This window comes from Capsicum annuum, chromosome 3, assembly GCF_002878395.1.
Source record: "Capsicum annuum cultivar UCD-10X-F1 chromosome 3, UCD10Xv1.1, whole genome shotgun sequence".
NCBI lineage: Eukaryota > Viridiplantae > Streptophyta > Magnoliopsida > Solanales > Solanaceae > Capsicum > Capsicum annuum.
The window spans coordinates 113064827-113080104 of NC_061113.1; the positions used below are offsets into that span (position 1 = coordinate 113064827).

The 15278-nt window shown below is 30.0% G+C and overlaps 1 long non-coding RNA gene across 1 annotated transcript; it reads left to right on the forward strand.

The window, feature by feature from the left end:
• Window positions 1-13674: 13674 nt before the first annotated feature.
• On the forward strand, window positions 13675-14995 carry LOC124896636. Its single transcript, XR_007052998.1, has 2 exons — window positions 13675-13851; window positions 14677-14995. It is a non-coding gene; the product is annotated as an uncharacterized LOC124896636 (long non-coding RNA).
• Window positions 14996-15278: the final 283 nt, after the last annotated feature.

A 15278-nucleotide genomic window follows, 5' to 3' on the forward strand; every position in this document is an offset into this window, starting at 1 on the left:
ACCAATAAATGAAATGATAATTTTACTATATCAATATTTGAATATAATAAATTCAATATTTTAAAAATATGTTAAAAATAAATAATTAATAATAAAGATAAAAAAAAAATGAAATAGTTAATTCATAATAAAGATAAAATACTCATGAAATAATAAATTATGTCTTAATTTTTGAAAGTAGTCATGGATCTATTTTTAGCAGAGTAGAGAATGAATTAAGGGAGTACTATATAATAACATATCTAGTTTAGACCTGAATTAAGGGAGTACTATATAATAACATATCTAGTTTAAACGCATAAGGTCGGGTGAGGATATGAATATGCGTAGCTTACTCCTATCTATTTTTGAGTGGTCTAAGGCTAAAATCAAATGGATATCTTAAATTTTTTAAAAAATTAACTTTTAAAATTTAGTCTATTTTTAATCAGTTTTATATAATTAATTTTTTTAATAGTATATTTTTAATTAATAATATAATCAAAGCATTGGATCTTTCTTGAGATATAGTACTCAGTATACATTAAAATTATAATAACTCTTTTCTTTTATGTAAAAAGTTTTTTTTTCTACAAATGATACGTAATAACTTTTCTATAAAAAGTTCTATAATTTATTATTACTAAAAAATGAGACCTATCAAATTAGGAGTCTAAGGCAATCACCAATTTCTCATAATGGTAGAGCCGCCCATCTGTATGTAAAAGGTACGGTATGCGTCATAATAATTAATAATAATTCAAAATATTCGAAGGTATGAAACTCCCATCTGAATGGTGAATGGAGGGATTAAGAGAAAAGCATAGGAGTATGAATAGTACCCAAAGAGCCAACAACAATTTGGTGATATCCACCTGAGGTGGGTCTGAAGTGAGTGTTACTGTAGCATTAGTAGCGTTGATTGTTTTGCTTAATTGCTTGTTTCATTTCATAAGAAGATGATGGGTTGTTTCGTCTAATGGAAAGACCTCATGAGAATTGAATATTGATTTGGCACCTGAATGTTGTAAGATGAATCCTCTGCAGACATGAAGCGGACCCAACAGAGTAGCCATTTGAGCGGAAGGCAAGGAGTAGGGCTGGGCATATTTTGGATAAAATAAAAAAAAACACAATTTAATTTTGGTTTTGATTTTTTGGATCGGTTTTACTTTTCAATTTTTAAAATTCGGTTAGACGGTTCGATTTTCATTTTTTTTAAATTGGTTAAACCGAAAAACCAGAATAATATAAATAATATTATAATATATATTTATTATTAATTTATTATATATACATTATTAATATATTATATTATATTAATTATATATTTTAATAACCCTAAAGGCTAAATCCCTAAATCTTAAATCATATACACCATACACGGATACACCTACCTACACACCGTATAATACGTCGTTTTCGCTTTCAGAATTAGACTAGAAATAGATGATAGACCACCGGCGACAAGAGATGATATACCACCGATGACTTACTTCCTTTCTTTACAATGACACTGGAGGCAGTGACCGGCAACCCGCGACCCGCGACTATGGTGTTTCGTGTTTGTTGAGCGGCAAATGTGGCCTTTGTGTTTCAGGTGGCGACTATGATTTTTGTTTGTTGAGCGGCGATCGGCGACCACTGTGGACAGAGTTTTTGGATTGTTGAGCGACGACCGACGACAATCGCAATTAAACCATTTTTCCACCTATTTGTTCTGGCGATTAGTCAGCCTTTAAAATATGTCTAATTCGATATTTTTTTTAATGATTTTCATTTAAATTTATAGTTTAAGGTTTAAGGCTGAGAAATTATAAATAAATTATTTCATTTTCACAGATTGGAAGTAGGGTAAGTGAAGATGGAGTATCAAATGAAAATATTTCAGTTTCATCTCCAAATAAAGTTGAAATTGCAGTTGAAATTGAACTATCGAAAAAAAGGGTCATGGAACCGAGGACAAGATATTGGCAGTGGTTTGACAAGATTGTTGATGAAAAAACTGAAGCTAATAAAGAAAAATGTAAGTATTGTGGAAAATTTTATGTTGTTGCTTTAAGTTCTAGTGATATTTTGTCGATGAAATCACATGCTAAAATTATGTCCTTATTGCCCTAATATTGGTGTGAAAGAGAAAGACAGTCAAACAAAATAGTTTTTCTACCATCTTCTGCGAATAAAAAGGAAAGGGCATTGGGTACTTAGACATTTGATCAAGGATGAAGTAGGAAAGCTTTAGCTCAAATGATAGTTCTTGATGAGTTGCCGTTTAGTTTGTTGAAAAAGAAGGTTTTAGAAATTTCATGAGAGTCACAACCCCATACTTTCATATTCCTTCTCGTAGAAACTTGACAAGAGATTATTATCAGTTCTACAATGAAGAGAAACAAGTTTTGGAAAAGGTTTTCAAAGAAGTACATTCAAAAGTTTGTCTTACGACAGATACTTGGACGTTTGTACAAAAGATTAACACATGTGTCTAACAGCTCAATTTATAGATACCAATTGGGAATTGCATAAAAGAGTGATAAATTTCTATCCAATTTCTAGTCATAAAGGTGTTGATATGGCTGCTTCCATTACTAATTGTTTTCTTAAATGCGGTTTGGATGCTATTTTTAGTATTACAGTTGATATTGCTAGTTCCAACGATGTTACAGTGATAGAAATATCTAAACAATTAAGTAATTGGGGAACTAACATAATGGAGGGTCAACATCTTCATGTGAGGTGTATGGCAAATATTCTTAATCTTATTGTGCAAGATGGGCTGAAGGAAATTAAAAGTCTGTCAAGCGAGTGAGACAAGCTGTGAAGTATGTTAAACAATCTGCCGTGAGAGTTAAAAAGGTTAAAAAATATTGTGAATCTCAATTGATAACTTGTAAGAATTTTTTATGTTTAGATGTTTGTAATACCCCGAATCTGGTACCCGGAACGCTACACGGTGCTCATGACCCCAAAGGACCACAAGCTAACCCATGACTGATATCTGTAACTGAGCACTGAATAATACATTATAAATATATGGTATATAAGCTGTAGGGCCATACGGTTCAAAACTGAACTAATACTGAATATAATACAATGTCTGTAGTGGGGTATGAGAATACCAAAAATTGAGATAAACTGTCTGAAACATGCTATAGTCTGAAAGCCTCTAAACTGTCTGAAAACTGTGGAGTTGATGGGACATGTCCCTAACTAACTCCGAAGTACTGAAATAATAATGTAATAAAATAATTATGCTATCCTCGAATGATGAGGACTCACTGCTAGTCTGGCTACTGAACATCTGATCTACTAAGGATGCTTAGGAGCTCGTTCTTCTAAACTTATAGTATAAAACACCATAGCGCAAATGCGTTAGTACGTTGAATGTACTGGTATGCAAGTGAGGTAGGCTAAATGCAAGAGTTCATATGCATGAATAATAATAACTGACTGTATAACATGAACGTGAGAATACATGCATGAATACGTAACTGTAACTGAGATCATGATAACACTGACTCATGAATTCTGATAACGTGGATTTACTGATATCTGAGTACTGACACTGGGATACTGAATGACTGAGTCTACTGAATACTGAGGAACTAATGTCATATTACTAATAAAGGAATGACTATTTCTGACAGTTCTAATTATGAAAAACTGGTCTGATTGACTGTATCTGATAGTCTGAAACTGAATACTGATAACATAGATTTCGTATAATTAATATACTTTTAATTGAGTTTGTGATAACATGATTACTAATTCTGAATACTGATAACATGAGTGACTATATCTGACAATCCTGATACTGATGGAATAGCTGGGTTCCACACTGTACTGATTTGACTGTATTTGACAGTCCTAGATTTCTGTAGAACTGAATTGAGTTCTATTACTGAAACTGGATCTAAAACTAAGACTGTCAGATGTAATCATCTAACCGACATGCCCCGAAACTGAACTGGTGGGGTCCAACCTGTAACCCTAGCTTGAAGGGTATCAGTACCGTGCCACGGGTAAAGATAGGTTGTGAGTAAACCCTCTCTGACAGGGATCTCTTCCGTCAACCCCTCCTGTAAGGAAAACTCAAAGGAGATGTATAGTCCCTAGACTCGTAGGGGTACATCTTAACCTACGCTGGCTACGTAGTTATGGAACTCAAGGATTGCTACTAAGGATCCACCCTCTACTAGCTGATAGTATGTATTCCCATCTCTAAGTTCACTCGGTGCTGAATCATACTCCCAACTGAATAGACACTGAACATAATTAACTGAACTGATACTATTGGTACTGTTTAGCGGAGCTAAACTAAGTTCACTGAGTTCCGTTGACTGATGGAATGCTACTAAGATCTGAGGACTGACGGAGAGTACTGAAGTTATTGAGATTTCTGGGAATACTGAGGTTACCGATATTACTGAGTACTGATGTTACTGATACCACTGAGGTCACTGAGATTACTGAGTACTGATGTTACTGAGACCACTGAGGTCACTGAGATTACTGAGTAGAACTAGACTAATACTAAATTTACTGAGTTTTCCTGAGTCATGAGACTGAATGAATTCTAAGGATCATGGCTTGACTGGGAGTATCGCAAAAACATGACACTAGCTCTAGGCACACAGCTAAATTGTCGGGTACAAGTACCCCAGGACTCGATAGCATGAAACTGACAGGATATGACACTTCTTGAACACATGACCAATATCAACAATTTATAATACATTAATTTGGGGATTTCATGGAGCACATGGTTATCATAGTCTTGTACATGAATGGAATTACATATAAACATGTCATACTTTCATCAACCTAATCTCATGGACATTCCCTAAACCATTCATAATGCACACAATATCATGGAAGTCATTCTTAGTCATAGGGTAAAGCATACGCTTATCACTTGGGTCACAATTAAGCTATAATGCATAATTTCTATCCTCTTAGGCATTTTATCAAACACCTAGGATGCATGACTTAGGGCATAGGCATGACCATCAAATTAATACAAAAAAACTCCATATTTCAACTCAATTTCACATGTTTCAGACCACATACTAGCATAGGTTCATGAACAACACATAAATATTTCAACTTGGGAATCATACAACCATAATCACATGAACATAATCAACCCACAACAAAATATTCACAATACAAGATTTAAAACTTGATTCTTGGGCTTCATGGATGAAAGGAATCCATGAATGAACACTTTGCATACCTTAGCTCTTGATTCTACGACGATTGACGAAGAGATTCTTAAATTTGAGTCTTGGATTTAAATCCCCAATTGAAAACCCTAGCTTATTCCTGAGAGAAACTTGAGAAAAATAATATATTTTGGGTGAATTATGGCTGAATCACGTGTTATTGGGTATATATAGGGGTGAGAAATTGATCCTTTTAACCCTTGGACGCGTATTTTAATTCTGTGAAAATTTCTCGACCTGGACCCCTAACGCGACGCGGCGCTATCACGTCGTGTCACTGAAATTTGACAACTTTGAATTTGAGCCTTGGCATAACGCGCCATAATCGCGGAGGCTTACTGAATTTTGACGATTGCCATTTTGGCTGGCTCCGCGACGCGTTGATGGCTTAGGTGGCACACTGTCTTACTAAAATGGCTTTAACTCTTCACCTGAGTGTCGGATTTGGGCGAATTTGGTATCGATGAAAAGCTTATTTAATTTTTCACATGAAAAAAAGTGAAAATCTTGAAAATACCACATGTATAAAAGTGGATTCATCTTTGAAACAAGTCTTTCATATTTCTAAGATGATTTTAAGCTAGGTAGAAGTACGGGGTATTACAATGTTCCTACTCGATGGAACTCTACTTACTTAATGCTTAAAATAGCACAATATTTTGATCTTGCATTTGAAAGATATAGTTTCTATGATAATAGTTTTTTGAATTATATATGTACCTTTCCTTGTGAAGATGGAACTAAGGCAGACACCTTTGTAAGTGAGGACTGGGAAAATATGAGGACAATGGTAAAAAAATTTAAAAAATTTTATGATCTTACTTTGAAAGTTTCTGGTTCAGAATATGTTACTACTAATGTAAACTTTGTAGAAATTGCTGAGCTTGATCTGATTTTGAAAGAGATGATTGAAAATGATGATTCTAATTTGAAAAAAATGGTAGTAAATATGAGAGAAAGGTTCAGAAAGTATTGGGGTACTCCAGAGAAAATGAACAAAATGATCTTTATTTTATCTGTGTTAGATCCCCGCAACGAACTTGAATATGTTCCTTTTATAATTGTGGACATGTTTGGAAAAAATTTGGGAATAAGTTGTCTGATTCGGTGAAGGCATATATGAAAGCCTTGTTTGAGCATTATGTTAAGAAATCAAAAAGCTCTTCATCTTCATCTACTTCTTCTTATTCTGGGAAATCTCCATCCATAAGTAGTTATAGAAACTTTCAAAGAAGAGAAATAGTGAGAACAAAATAACAATTTGAGAATATATAGAAATTAGTGGAGGTTCAAGTAGTAAATCTGAGTTGGGAAAATATCTTACTGAAGAGATTGATCCAAATTCAGAACAATTTGATATATTCGGTTGGTGGAAAGTTAATGAGCCGAGATTTTCCATTCTCGCTGAGATGGCTCGTGATGTGTTAGCCATTTTCATTTCCAGTGTCGCATCTGAATGTGCATTTAGCACGGAAGGTCGTGTTATTGATCCTTTTAGGAATTCATTAACTTCTAAACTAGTGCAATCTCTTATTTGTCTTTAAGATTGGCTTAGACGTGAACATATTCCAGTTAATATCGAGGAGGAAGACTTAGAGTATCTTGAGCAACTTGAGATTGGTAAGATTTTTATGATTTTGTATTCATTATATTAAAAATAATTTCTTATTTATATTGCACAACAACTAACAAGTGTCTTTTATTTTTACAGAAATGGCTTATAGTGGAACTGAGTCTACCATTGTTGATGTGTAGTTGTCAATAAGCAAATGTGAATTGTAGGTAAGTTTATTTTTGGGTTTTTCTTCTACTACTTGTACTATTTTCTTGATTTAATGAGTTATGCACTATGGGAGATTATGTCTGGAAGTTGTTAAGATCATCCAGGAAATGTATCTATTAGAGCAGACAATTCCTCATTCATTTTAGATCCACAATACAAACAGTGAATGAATTATAAGTTTAGCTAATGGCTATAAATTATAAGTTTGCTATTGGCATATTGTTTTTTCTCTCAGTTGTATGCTTCGTACACTACTAAACTATGTGGTTGATTTTCCTGCATTTGCAACCAAAAACTCGATCAAAATGCGTGATCAAAAAAAGTATGGTAGCTTTTTTAAAACCGACCACATGTGATCGTTTATATATATATATATATATATATATATATATATTTTTAAAATTCAATATTATTTTTAAAAAAAATTTAAAATTTAAAAGAAACCAACCACAAGTGGTCGGTATTGTATTTAAATCAATTAACTAATTTTAATAAAATCAACCACATTTATTTAAACTAATTAATTAATTTATAAGAAACCACATATGGTCGGTTTTTTTCAAATTTTTTTAAAAATTTTTTAATATTGAATTTTAAATATATATATATATATATATATATATATATATATATATAAATTTTAGAAAAAACTCACCACTTGTGGTCGGTTTTAAAAGAATTAATTAAATAATTTATAAAAAACAATCACTTGTGGTCAGTTTTTTATTTAATAATTTATTTAATAAAATAATTTTTAATTAATTATAGTAAATCGACTACATGTGGTCTGTTTTTAAAAAAATTTCTAGAAAATTTTTATAAATCGACCACATGTGGTCTGTTTTCTGAATTTTTTTTTAAACCGACCACACCGACCACATGTGGTCGATTTTCTAGAAATCTTTTTTAAAATTCAACCACATGTGGTCGATTTTTCTGGTAATTTTTTTTAAAAAATAACAGCATATAGCTATGCTACATTCTATCAATCCTGTTATACAATACAACCCACCAATCAACATTTAATATAAAATCAACCACAATAATAATACAAACATTAAAAATTAAATTATTTACAAAATTTATCGTAGTTTCAATATTTATAAAATTTATCGAGGTTCTAATTCCAAACTACAAAATATACAAAAGACTAAAAACTACAACTCATCATCCGCATCCTCATTGTCAGCCTCACTCATTCTATTATTATTATTTCATTGATATATCCAGCTATAGTCAGGTTCCATCTACACAATCAACCACATTCAAGTAATTAGTTCAAGGCACAAAAGTTCACATTTGAAGTACCGACACTTAAACATTTTCAAGTCACTAATTCACTTCACAAGTTACCAAACTAAACTTAATTCAAAATGAAAAGTTCACATTTCAAGTACCTATACTTAAATATTTTCAAGTCACTAATTCACTTCTCAAGTGACCACACTTTACTAAAATCAAAACGCAAGTTCACATTTCAAGTACCTAAATTCAAAACGAAAGTCACTAATTCATAATTCAAGTGCCTACACCTAAACATTTTCAAGTAACTAAGTCACTTCACAAGTTACCAAACTAAAATAAATTCAAAATGAAAAGTTCACATTCCAAGTACCTATACCTAAACATTTTCAAGTCACTAAGTCACTTCACAAGTTACCAAACTAACCTAAATTCAAAATGAAAAGTTCACATTTCAAGTACCTACAGCTAAACATTTTTAAGTCACTAAGCCACTTCACAAGTTGCCAAACTAAACTAAATTCAAAATGAAAAGTTTACATTTCAAGTACCTACACTTAAATATTTTCAAGTCACTTATTCACTTCTCAAGTTACCACAGTTAACTAAATTCAAAACACAAGTTCACAGTTCAAGTACCTACACTTAAACATTTTCAAGTCACTTATTCACTTCTCAAGTAACCACACTTAACTAAATTCAAAACGCAAGTTCATCTTTCAAGTAACTAAGTTCAAACCACAAGTCACTTATTCACTTCTCAAGTGACCACACTTAACTAAATTCAAAACACAAGTTCACATTTCAAGTACCTACACTTAAATATTTTCAAGTCACTTATTCACTTCTCAAGTGACCACACTTAACTATCAAAACACGAGTTCACTTTTTAAGTATCTACACTTACACATTTTCAAGTCACTAATTCACCTCTCAAGTTACCAAACTAAACTAAATTCAAAACTAAAAATCACATTTCAAGTACCTACACTTCAACATTTTCAAGTCACTAAGTCACTTCAAAAGTTACCAAACTAAACTAAAATTCTCATTTCAAGTATCTACATTTCAACATTTTCATGTCACTAATTTACTTCACAAGTTACCAAGCTTTACTAAATTCAAAACAAAAGTTCACATTTCAAGTACCTACACTTCAACATTTTCAAGTTACAAATTCACTTCACAAGTTACCAAACTTTACTAAATCCAAAATGAAAAGTTCACATTTCAAGTACCTACACCTAAACATGTTCAAATCACTAAGTCACTTCACAAGTTACCAAACTAAACTAAATTCAAAATGAAAAGTTCATATTTCAAGTACCTACACCTAAATATTTTTAAGTCACTAAGTCACTTCACAAGTTACCAAACTAACCTAAATTCAAAATGAAAAGTTCACATTTCAAGTACCTACACCTAAATATTTTCAAGTCACTAAGTTACTTCACAAGTTACCAAACTAACCTAAATTCAAAATAAAAAGTTCACATTTCAAGTACCTACACCTAAACATTTTCAAGTCACTAAGTCACTTCACAAGTTACCAAACTAAACTAAATGTGTAACAGCACTATGAAATTTTTATAAGAAATTAACTATGTCTTCGCAAGCAATCCAATTTATATCGGTCAAATCATTTTCATCACTATCACCATCACGACCACCACCACTATCAATAACAACATCTTCAACAACAATATCATCAACAACATCATGAACATCAACGACAATAGATTCATTATAAGCTTCTGTAAGAATGGCTTTATGTTCCATGGCACCTGCTAACATATCATAAGTAGTATTCCACCTTGTTGGAATATCTACTTTTTGAGATAATTTCATTACTTGTTTATCAGATTATAATTAGTTTAAATTAATAAAAGTCAATATCAGCCAAATTATACTAGACGGGTAAAATAAATTAAGAAGAATCAATATCAACCAATATACTATAATTAGTCAAGTAAAAAATATGTTCATACGAACTCCCATAAATAAGTAGCTAAAAAAATATCCCTTGAGACATATTAAAAGGAAAATAGATGTCATATGAGAATGGACAACATTAATTTTATACCAAAACCAATAAGCCAATCGAAAAATAAAAGAAATTAGTCATAAAACATTCTTTAGCGGCTTGATTATCTAATTCAAATTAGACACAAAATCTGTCTCATAATATCAGTCCCAAAAAGAAGGTCAAACATTTTTACCAAAAACACCCAAAATCAATTCTGTCACGACTTCAAGGGAATAGAAATTTAAACTTAATAATCAACTTTTGTCAATGTTAAAGAGAATACCACCTTTAACCAAGACCAATAATTTCACAGGCTGACTAACTAGAACCAGATTAAGCATTACTAAATTCATGGCTTACAGATCAAAGCATCAGTCAATATGGTCAGTGTGAAATCACCAAAGTAAAAGCAGAATAACACTAAATATAAGTTTAATGCTTGTAAAATAAATAGGATAAACCTGTTGTGAAGACATTTTCGGAGAGGCTGTTGGAGGGATGAACGGAGGGAGACGCATCTTGGTGGGGTGGTGGTGGTCGGCGGCGGCAGCCATGGATAGAGAAAAGAAGAGAGAGGGGGGGCTCGGATGATCTTTTTGAGAAAATGAGGGTTTAGGGTTTCAATTGTTGAAAAAAGAAAGAAAAGACTAGTTTAATCTCGGCCATTATATCAAATTTGATCAATGGTTGAGATTAAATTTGAGTTTAAAGTTTAGGCCCTGTAAGAAAAAAAGAACTGAGGAAAAATATGGCTAAAATTAATATTAATTGATCAAAAATTAGTTAGAAATTAAATACAAAAAGAGGAAATTGAATCAAAGTGGCCGCTATTTTAACAATAATAATAATAATAATAATAATAATATAATAACAATAATAATAATAATAATAATAATAATAATAATAATAATAAAAATAATAATAATAAAAATAGATAATGTATTTGTAAATTATGAGTGTGCACATTTACGTGAAAAATAATTTAATAAATATTAATAAAATTATGTAAAATATCATATTTGAATTAATAAATTATAAAAAATGATACTAAAAAATAATAAAATAATTTGTACATTTTTTAAATCATGAATGTGGCTTGTCAAAAACTATTTGATACCAAAATAATGCGCAAAAACATTAATATTAAAGGTTAAATAATTATGACAAAAATAGCAGCCTAAGAGAGCATCAGGAGGTGAAAATTGGGTGTCAGCACGTACTTTATACATCACATACCTACACAAGTATATTACCTCATAATATAATACGGCTTATTTTATATACATACTTTGACGAGTTATCGATTAATTTTATTAGCTTACATTAATATAACTTCAACGTACATTATATTATTACTTCTATCGTTTCAAATTAAGGTATTCAATATGTTTGGATAGATTCTACTAGTTTTTTACTACATCGTTCATCGATCGATCACTACATCATATATATATATATATATATATATCAACTCTTGAATACGTACTATATACATCACATACACGATTTTACTACCCCATAATATTATATAACATATTTCACATATGCTCAAATGAATTATTGGTTAGTTTATCTTATGTCATTATACATTCAATACATAATATGTAAATATAATATATGTATACCTATACATACAAACACATATACACACTATCGACTATATCAAGTTCTAAATACGTACTATATACATCACATACGTACAAGAGTATATCCCGTAATATAATGTGACGTATTTCATATACATACTTTGATGAGTTATCGATTAATTTGATTAGCTTACATTAATATAAGTTCAAGGTATTCAATATGTTTGGATAGATTCTGCTAGTTTTTGACTACATCATTCATCGATCATCACTACATCATATATATATACATATATATGTATATATATATATATGTATATACATATACATACGTATATATATGTATAGACATATACATATGTATATATATATGTATATATATGTATATATATATATCATCTCTTGAATACGTGCTATATACATCACATCCACAAGTATATTACCTCATAATAGAACACATTTATTATATTCTGATGAATTATCAGTTATATATGTATGTTACATTATTATAATTGCAATCTTAGCATATAATATCATTACCACAACTGCATGATATAGACATATTCATTGTACAAAGATTATGTTTAACATCATTTAACGTATATACAAAGGAAAATATTAGTTTATATATTGAAACATAAGTAAAAGACAAAGATTATGATTAATGTAATTTATTTATTTATTTTATTTAATATATTTTTTAGTATAATTTTCTTAAAAAATCTAAGTTTGATTGATTTTTATTATTATTATATTGGTTATCGGATATGTGTGATCAGTGTAATTTAAAAAAATTATATATTTGATTTTACATATAATTATTTTTAATAAAAACAGATCACAAGTGGTCTCTTTTTTAAAATATTATATTTTTTTAATAAAAAAACGATCACAAGTGGTTGGTTTTTTAAAATTATTATCTTTTTTATTTATTTTAATTCCAAAACCGACCACTTGTGGTCGCTTTTTAAAAATAATTTTTAATTATATTTTTGTAAAAAAACCGACCACAAGTGCTCGATTTTTTAAAATTATTTTCTTTTTCCTTTTTTTTTAATTCCAAAACCGATCACTTGTGGTCTCTTTTATAAAATATTTTAAATTTAAATTTTAAAATAAAACTGACGACAAGTGGTCTCTTTTAAAAAATACATTTTAATTATATTTTTTTAAATAAAATCGACCACAAGTGGTCGATTTTTTAAAATTATTTTCTTTTTTATTTTTTTTAATTCCAAAACCGACCACTTGTGGTCGCTTTTATAAAATATTTTAAATTTAATTTTTAAAATAAACTGACCACAAGTGGTCAGTTTTTAAAAATTATTTTTTTTTTTAATTTTTTAATTCCAAAATCGACCACTTGTGGTCGCTTTTATAAAATATTTTAAATTTAATTTTTAGAATAAAACTGACCACAAGTGGTCACTTTTTAATTATATTTTTTAAATAAAACCGACCACAAGTGGTCGATTTTTTAAAATTATTTTAACTTTTTAATTTGTTTAATTCCAAAACCAACCATTTGTGGTTGCTTTTATAAAAAAAAGTTAATTTAATTTTTAAAATAAAACTAACCACAAGTGGTTGCTTTTTAGAAATATTTTTTAATAATATTTTTTAAATAGTGGTCGGTTTTTTTACTTTTTTAAAAAATAAGAACTAATATAAAAATTATTGAAATGATTATTTTGGAATTTTAAAATATAAAATCAATCACATGTGGTCGCTTTTTAGAAAAGATATTATTTTTTAAAAGAAAATAAAAAATCGATCACATGTGGTCGGTTTTTTGTGGTCGGAAAGATTAATTTTTTTTTTTGTAGTGTTAGGATGTGGTATGATCAGTATTCTGTAGCATATGGTTGATATTTTTGTTTTTACTGGATTTTTTCATTGTTTTGATGATATGTAATGTATTGTATTGTGTTTTGCTGATCTTTAGAAGTTTTACGAGTCATTTGATGAAGTGTTTGATAGGAAATGGATTGTCTGAGAAAGATGAGTATTCAGGTGAGATTTTGCCTGGATCTATGTAGTATTTTGTTCGATTTTTATGTATTATGTTCTGTAATTCTAGATCATCGTAGTTTATTGCATTTTCTGTTTAACTATATTACCTGCAACTTCTTCAGATTCATTTACATCTTGTTGATAGAGAATACTGAGTTGTAATTATGCAATTTAAGGCTAAAGGGAGAAACAATGATTAAGTAATGAAGTTATATTGTTTGAGTGGTAACGGTGGAGTGATTAGTTGCTACTATGTCCTCGGCAGTCGGTACTACTTCAGATTTATTTATAACTTGTTAATGGAGTAGGTTAGAAGAATCGTAAGATTGGGAAGTCCCTATGTTAACACTACATAGATTGGGAAGAATCTTGTCACTTGTAGAAGATTAAACTACGTGGCACATGCTTCTGTCAAATTTTTCCAAGACCATTCACTAAAGAAGACAACTGGAATTTGTTTACCAATGGTGGGAACTGAAAACTTGTTGCTTGCCATTAACATGCCAATTCAGATGCGATTGTCTTCTAAAGAATGTGCCGAGGCAATCTACATTGGATCTGAATATCTGATGGTATTGTGAACGTGTTGCTTCAACCTTTACTTATTTAGAATCATATATATAAGTCATCTAAGAAAAATGTTATTTAAGATTTGCTGAATATAAATAAATAGATGTAGAAGATGTGAATTAATGTTCCTAATGTTGAATTGTTCATTTCAATGTCAAAATTACACAGTTTTTTCTTACCCTAATGCATTTGAAATTCTTAATTCTTTTGTTTAAATTATACTGGAACCTAATGCATTTTGTCTCTTTTGAGCAGTATTTTTGCTCTAAAATGTGGTGCTGCCTGATGAAGCCGTCTGCTGCACAGTGCTTCGAGTAGACCAACTGTTTTATGGATTGGTGGTGGTGACTGTTTTATTATTTTATGAATTATTTTGTTGTTTTATGGACTAGACTGTTTTAGTGACTCAAATATTTTATGGACTATTTTAGTGACTGGGGACTATTTTATGGACTATTTTTATGTAGAAAGTCTGTGATAATCGATTTATGGACTATTTTTATAAGTTTTGTGTTTGTTTTGTGGACAGGATTGTTTATGCAAATTTATATATAATGATCAATGACGTTATATATTATGTTAAGCTTATGATTATTTCATTTCGTTTCATTCATTTTGAGTTATTTATAATTATTTATATTTGGGAATAAAAAAAAAGGTTTGAAAAAATTTATTTTTCTAAAAAAAATCATCAATTTTAAATGCTCAGTTATGAAAAAAAGAGGCTCTCTACTTTAATATTCCAAACCAAAATAAAAATCCAAAATAACAGAACCTAATTTGTAGAAATCGAACCAAATAGAATTTATTTCGATTTGATTATGATTGTCATTTTTGTCAATCCTAAAATCGATAAA